General features: G+C 46.6%; 1 long non-coding RNA gene across 1 annotated transcript; it reads right to left on the bottom strand.

Moving 5' to 3' along the window:
* Window positions 1-1,293: 1,293 nt before the first annotated feature.
* Window positions 1,294-2,296, bottom strand: LOC147873328 (uncharacterized). Its single transcript, XR_015535989.1, has 2 exons — window positions 2,254-2,296; window positions 1,294-1,805 (listed from the first exon to the last, which is right to left on the bottom strand). It is a non-coding gene; the product is annotated as an uncharacterized LOC147873328 (long non-coding RNA).
* Between the last annotated feature and the right edge of the window lie 4,166 nt (window positions 2,297-6,462).

Below are 6,462 nucleotides of genomic sequence, written 5' to 3'. Positions count from 1 at the left end.
CTCAATTTGACGATATTTTGTATTACTATACACAGAATAAATTGAAAGTCGACAAAACTGCAATTTCTATCAGCGAAGAGTAATTATAACTGTTATAAATTACGCCTTCATAGTTTTCTGACTCGAGATACTGTAAACTGGTGCAGCTTTAATTCAATATATATCTCTACTGTGTTGCTACAAGTGGACTTGAATATCAACGCACTTCCTCTTGGTCTACGCTCCTGTATCCCATCACCATCCTTCGGGATACAACGCAGAACGATACTTCGTTCTGATGACTGCCTCAATCAAGCAAAGGATGTTGAAAATGTTTCTCCATATTTTGGGAACCTCTGCTCTATACAGCGCTACATTCTAGCAGCTCTGTCTAATTCCATGACCGCGTAAAGGACGCCTACTCAGTCGCGTCCCTGGCAGACGGCTAATCCAAATCAATACAGACTCCGTACGCAATACTCGGTCCACCTAACACCAACAGCATTTCCTTACGAAATTTATCCAACAGAAATGACGTAAGGACGACCAGTCAGTTTTTAAAATTTCTGTGTCTATACACGAAGAGAAAGGCTTTGACCAGTTAAACGACTGTCAGCTACACGATGACTGCCGTACATGTTTACATCAAGAGAGACGAAGAAACTGGTCTCATACCGCAAGTGTGCGTGTCTATCACCGGACACGCAACGTCTCTGTGATTGTCTGCATTTTCTCCTTTTCCAATCTTTCCCATCAACAATTCTCAAATAATCTGTAACTTTTCCTTTCTGTTTCCAACTCATAAAAGAACTCGATTCCTTACCGTACGTAGGGGGTTTCAAACATTCTTTGATTTTGGCGATATCGGTACCTTCGCGAAATCCCATCCACGCAGACCAGGCTTTACTCAGTCACTACATTACCGTCGAGACATACTAATTTCTAATTTCCCACAGAACACTATCTACGAAAGTCATTATAATTTTTAATCGACCTCGAAATAATACATCACCGTACTCACCCGAGTCCATCGCTCGCTGGTGCCTCATCGTTTGAGACGTATCGAGCCAGACGACGTCACAGAGCAGCGTCCAGGAGCGAGACGTGGAAAAATCTTCAGACGGTTCACGACGGCGATGAAGAATGATGATATCGTAATCACCGTGAATGTGAAGAGGGCTCCGCCAATCACCTCAAAGCAGACATAATGACAAGAATTTATAATTACGTCGCTTCTGTACGTACGCTCTGAAACTCGATCAGTGGGCATTATCTGACAATTTCTCATTGTACTCACCGGAGTCCTTAGTTCGCTGCTGCTGTAATATAATTTTCGGGTTGTCGTGTTAGCGACCTCACGATGTAAGCGGCCGTCATCCTCACCGCTCCGTAAACCTCAAGTCTTGAACGAGTGTCACGTGGTTTTTACCACTGACCTAGAAGGAGACGGAATGCGTGGGCAGAATCACAGAACAATCAAAACGTAAAATAGAATAATATCTCAGAATACTTAGTTCAGTGTTGCAACGTCATTTCAGCCATCTTGTCTTGTGTGACGTAGGCCAAGTCACGTTGTATCGGGAACAGCACGCAATATAAGTTTTTCTCTCAACGTACTTTCAGAACTCTCTACTTCAGAGGACGGAATATTTCATGCAACTCACCTTGAATGACTTAAGTAGGCTCGCGTTGTACAGGACGTAGCACCCGAGGACACAAAACAGGACACATGTACTCTCGCATGTGCGTTGTCACAGTCCTAGAGAAAAATATATAGACGATCTTATATCACTCCACTTTCTCCATGGAAAAGCGACGTAATTCACCTGTAAAGCCGCCAGACAGAAATGCCGATAAGTCAGGGTCGTTATCTATCCGACCAGGTTAAATCTGTATTCATTATGATAAGGTCAAATCCAGGAGTCAAATACAATCAATATTACAATTTTCATCGATTTGTGCTTACATTACACGTACAGTGAATGGCAAAAGAGGTGGAAATCCACACAATAAGAATTTATTATTATTTTCGCTTCAGATTCCAGGATTACATTTTCAATAGTAAGTCGAATAAAATCTAACTCAAAGACGTTTGTAATTTCTAGAGAAAATCGGTTAGTATTTTCATTATCACGAATTCGCCTGCATTCTTTAGAGCCTCGTACTACCACCACGAAAGCTTCAACAACTCTTTGGCTGTCGAATAAATCGAGAATTAAACCAAACACAAGCTGAGACGTAATATCAAAATGGCCGACTGAAGCCCCAACTTACGTAAAGACTGCGTACATCCGCGCTGTACCGAAGCAGGAGAGAGACAACCGAAAAAAACTCAACTTGTTCGGAGAAAACAAGTTTCGCGGAGCATGCTGGGAAAGGCAAAGATAAAAAACTCATCCAACGCGTGTCGGCAGAGATGACTAAGGGGCAGATAAAATTATACGTCCAGTAATAAAACACTAAAAGCGAAAACTCAATGATTTAATCGAATGAAACCAAATCGCGGGACGGAGGGTGAGCCTCAGACTGTAAATGGTCGTAGAGAATAAAACAAGGCTCGAAAAACGTAAAATAAACGGCAGCGTCCTCTGTGCGGGAACATCGGGACCCACCAAAAGCGCCGTTACCCACAGAGGGCGCAAGTTATTATTTTGCTTTAAGAGGTTTGTTTTAAGTTCCTATGACCACTTAGCGGCTGGGGTTGAGCCCCCCTGTCGTATTATTCCATATCAATTACTGCTCTTTCGCTGCTGGTACTATTTTCGAATTTTGAGTGGTCCTCTCATTATACCTAATCTTACTATGCTCTTGCTATATCCCCTAGACAAGATCTGTTGCCAGGTGGGTTAGTCGAAAGAGTTGAACGACTCGCCTCGCCCACAAGGTCCTGTTTTCTGTAGCGTGCGAGCGCAAAGCCAACGAGTTGGACTCGTCCGACTCGGGCGGTTCGTTGGAACCTGCCACCAGGCGCCCAGGCCATTGTCCGGAGCCGGGTCCGCGCCTCTGCTCGCTCAAGAAACGGCCTGGGCCTCCACCTCCCTTCGTGGGGCGCGGGGGTAGGGCGCGGGGGTAGGGCGCGGGGGTAGGGCGCGGGGGTAGGGCGCGGGGGTAGGGCGCGGGGGTAGGGCGCGGGGGTAGGGCGCGGGGGTAGGGCGCGGGGGTAGGGCGCGGGGGTAGGGCGCGGGGGTAGGGCGCGGGGGTAGGGCGCGGGGGTAGGGCGCGGGGGTAGGGCGCGGGGGTAGGGCGCGGGGGTAGGGCGCGGGGGTAGGGCGCGGGGGTAGGGCGCGGGGGTAGGGCGCGGGGGTAGGGCGCGGGGGTAGGGCGCGGGGGTAGGGCGCGGGGGTAGGGCGCGGGGGTAGGGCGCGGGGGTAGGGCGCGGGGGTAGGGCGCGGGGGTAGGGCGCGGGGGTAGGGCGCGGGGGTAGGGCGCGGGGGTAGGGCGCGGGGGTAGGGCGCGGGGGTAGGGCCCGGGGGTAATTTTGTTGGGGTGGCGGCCCCGCGTTTTGAATTCTGGTTGGGGAATCCTTATGGGGAATCTGGTTGTGGGATAATATGGGGATTTTTGGTGGGGAATCCTGCGGGATCGTGGGTAATATTATGTGGTGAATCCAGGGGAGAATCCTGGGTTGCGATCGTGGGAAATTCTGTTGGAAATGTTTGGTGGCAGATTCTGCTAGATCTGGGTAGGGAATCCTTGGTGGGGATCCTAGGAAATCTGTGGGGAATACTAGGATGGTCATGGGGAGTCCTGGTAAATCCGAGGAATCCTGGAGGGGGTTATAGGGGATTCTAGAGGTGATTGTCTTCGGGGATCCTGCCGTGGTCCTAGAGGGCAGTGTCCCTGGGGTTCATCAGGGAATCCTTGGGTCCTAGGGGATGCTGTGGTTCCTGGGATATGGTGATGCTGAAGGGATCCTGAGGGGATGGTCCCGGGGGGGGCGATCTTGGGTAGGGGTGATCATGAGGGTTGGCCCAAAGAAGGGGATAGCCCTGGGAAGGGGTGCGACTGGGGTAGTGGCCCTGGGGTAAAGGGTGTGGCCCTAGGGTGGCTGGCTAGCAGAAATATTGGTGAGAAGATATAACCTTGAGATTTTTTAAGACCAGTATCTACGAAACTATTGGGCCGAATTTGTCGTGGCTTCCTTGACCTATACGTGACCTCATTTTGACATGAGTATGGTCAATCAGGTATTTACCGTTTGGCATAAATACGTATGACCTTGAGAATTTTAAAGACCTCTATCTGGCAAACTATTGGGGCGATCTTGTCTTGACTTTGTCATGACCTTGACCTAACAGTGACATCAATGTTACAAGAGAATAATCACTCTGATAACTGATGAAGATGTGAGGGCGAAATAATGTACAACAGTGGTCCCCAACGCGGTGCCCGCGTTGATACGGAAAGAGGTTATACTGAATAATAAAGGCCGTTCAACCATGAACATTATAAAATCAAAGCACAGTTCTCTACGTACTAATGCCCATCTTGACGATTGCGAGCAGCAACATCATCCTACTCTCCCAAATTTGTAAAACTGGCCGCTGAAATGCAGTGTCAAACATCACACTAACTTCCCACTTGAGTAATAATAATTGTACTTATAAAAGTACGTATCTTTGACTGCGTGGTTTCTTGTATCAATAAACGTCGTGTTGTTTTGTGTATTATTTGGTGTCCATATCTTATTTGTCCAGAGAAAAGAAAATTTGGCTTTGTTAATTGGTTGGTGCCCGCCACGATCTCATAAACTCTCAAATGTGCCCTTGGGCACAAAAAGGTTGGGGACCACTGACGTAAGGCAATACATGCCAAACATTATCATCAGTGCGTTTGGTGTAATCACGCACGTCTGCTGATATCGAAGTTTCAACGTTCCTACGTGCGGATATCCGTATATCCCATGTACACACAAGATCGAGATTAGATACATTTCTTTTGTACATTCATATTTATTTATGACGGACTTTGCTCGACTGTCTTAACTACCACGCACCGTGTAACATAGCCGCAGAGCTCGACCGTCCATGTACGACGCAGTGCGAAGAATGAAACAATAAGAGAAGGGGGGGGAACTCCAAATTAAAATATAAATAAACATCACGTACAAGCAGCTCACCGTGTCTCGTTTGTGTGCGGTGTGCGGTAGTTGGCTGCCTGTGTTCTGAGTCAAAGTCACACGGTGCGTGATATCTGATTGGCTAATTTCTTCGGTGCGTGCTACTTTCCGCGTTGCCTGACAGCACAAGTCCCTCGGCGATACCGACTACATAAGAATAAAATTAAGAATATATATACGCATGTGTATATAAATATGCATATATATTTTTTTTTTGAGAGAATAAGAAATTTTGGTAGAATCAAAAAAGAGTAAAAACATAATATAATAAGAAATCACATAAAGTACGTCGCCGATGCTTCTGTGTGTGCGCGCGAGTGCGGTGCGTGCTACTTGGTCGGTCGAGTTCCGAGTCAATGTCCGGCGGTGCGTCGTAGTTTTCTGTTTCGCTTGGCACCACAAACCCCTCGGCGATACCGACTTGGTAAGAATAAAAAATAACAATATATATGCATACATACATACATTTTTATGTACGTATTTATATATATTTTTGCAAATAAGTGTTAGTGAGCTGTCACGGGGAGGCTGCCCGTGCCTCTGGCGGCAGCCGAGGAGCCGACTGCCGGCCTGCGGACCCCCACGACCGGCGATTGCTCATTTACGTGTGGCTGAGAACGCAGTGCCGCGAGCGAGGCAGGCCTCGAAGAGGGGACAGATACAATGGTCGGCCGGTCGCCGGGAACTCTTTCGCGGGAACGGCCCCATGGCCAGCCCGGCCGAGACCGTGAGAAGCAGAGATTGGGTGCTGCACAGACGGAGTCTCGCATGGACTGGGTGTCATTCAACGTTTCTGGTAGGTATAGAATGGGAAAAATTTCGACATTTTCATAATTTTTTAATTTTTTTGAAAAAACTAAAATTGCTGGAAATTGTCAAAAAAAACCCAAAAATTTTGAAATTTTTCAAAATTTTTTGAAGTTTACATTTTTCAATTTCTTTAAGTTTTCTGCGTCCTTTCAAAGTAAAGAACTATATTGAGGAGACTTTATGGCCTTACAATTTAATGACATTGCACATTAAACAACAAAGGTCCTAATACAGATCCTTGAAAGATACCAGACATAAGATCAAAAGGAAATGACAAAACTCCAGAATAACGTACTTGCGAATGTCTGCTGGTTAGGTAACTAAGAAATCAATCATATAACCAGCAGACAGTTCATAGTCACCAAGTTTGTGCAAACGTAAGACATGCAAAACAACACTGATAAAATCAACATAAAAGGCATCAGCTTGAGACTGGGAACAAGCGAAAGGGGAAAATAAATCCAAAAACGTAACCAGATTAGAAGTGGTGGATTTGGATTTACTAAAACCATGTTGACAAGGGATTCATTTAGAATTAAAATAATAAGAAACAT

Source organism: Zootermopsis nevadensis, unplaced genomic scaffold (assembly GCF_977971745.1).
Source record: "Zootermopsis nevadensis isolate Lab colony 2312 unplaced genomic scaffold, Znev_1.0 Znev_ptg000020l, whole genome shotgun sequence".
Taxonomy (NCBI): Eukaryota; Metazoa; Arthropoda; class Insecta; order Blattodea; family Termopsidae; genus Zootermopsis; species Zootermopsis nevadensis.
The sequence above is the reverse complement of the archived record's forward strand: the minus strand, read 5'-3'. Positions and strand labels throughout refer to the sequence as shown.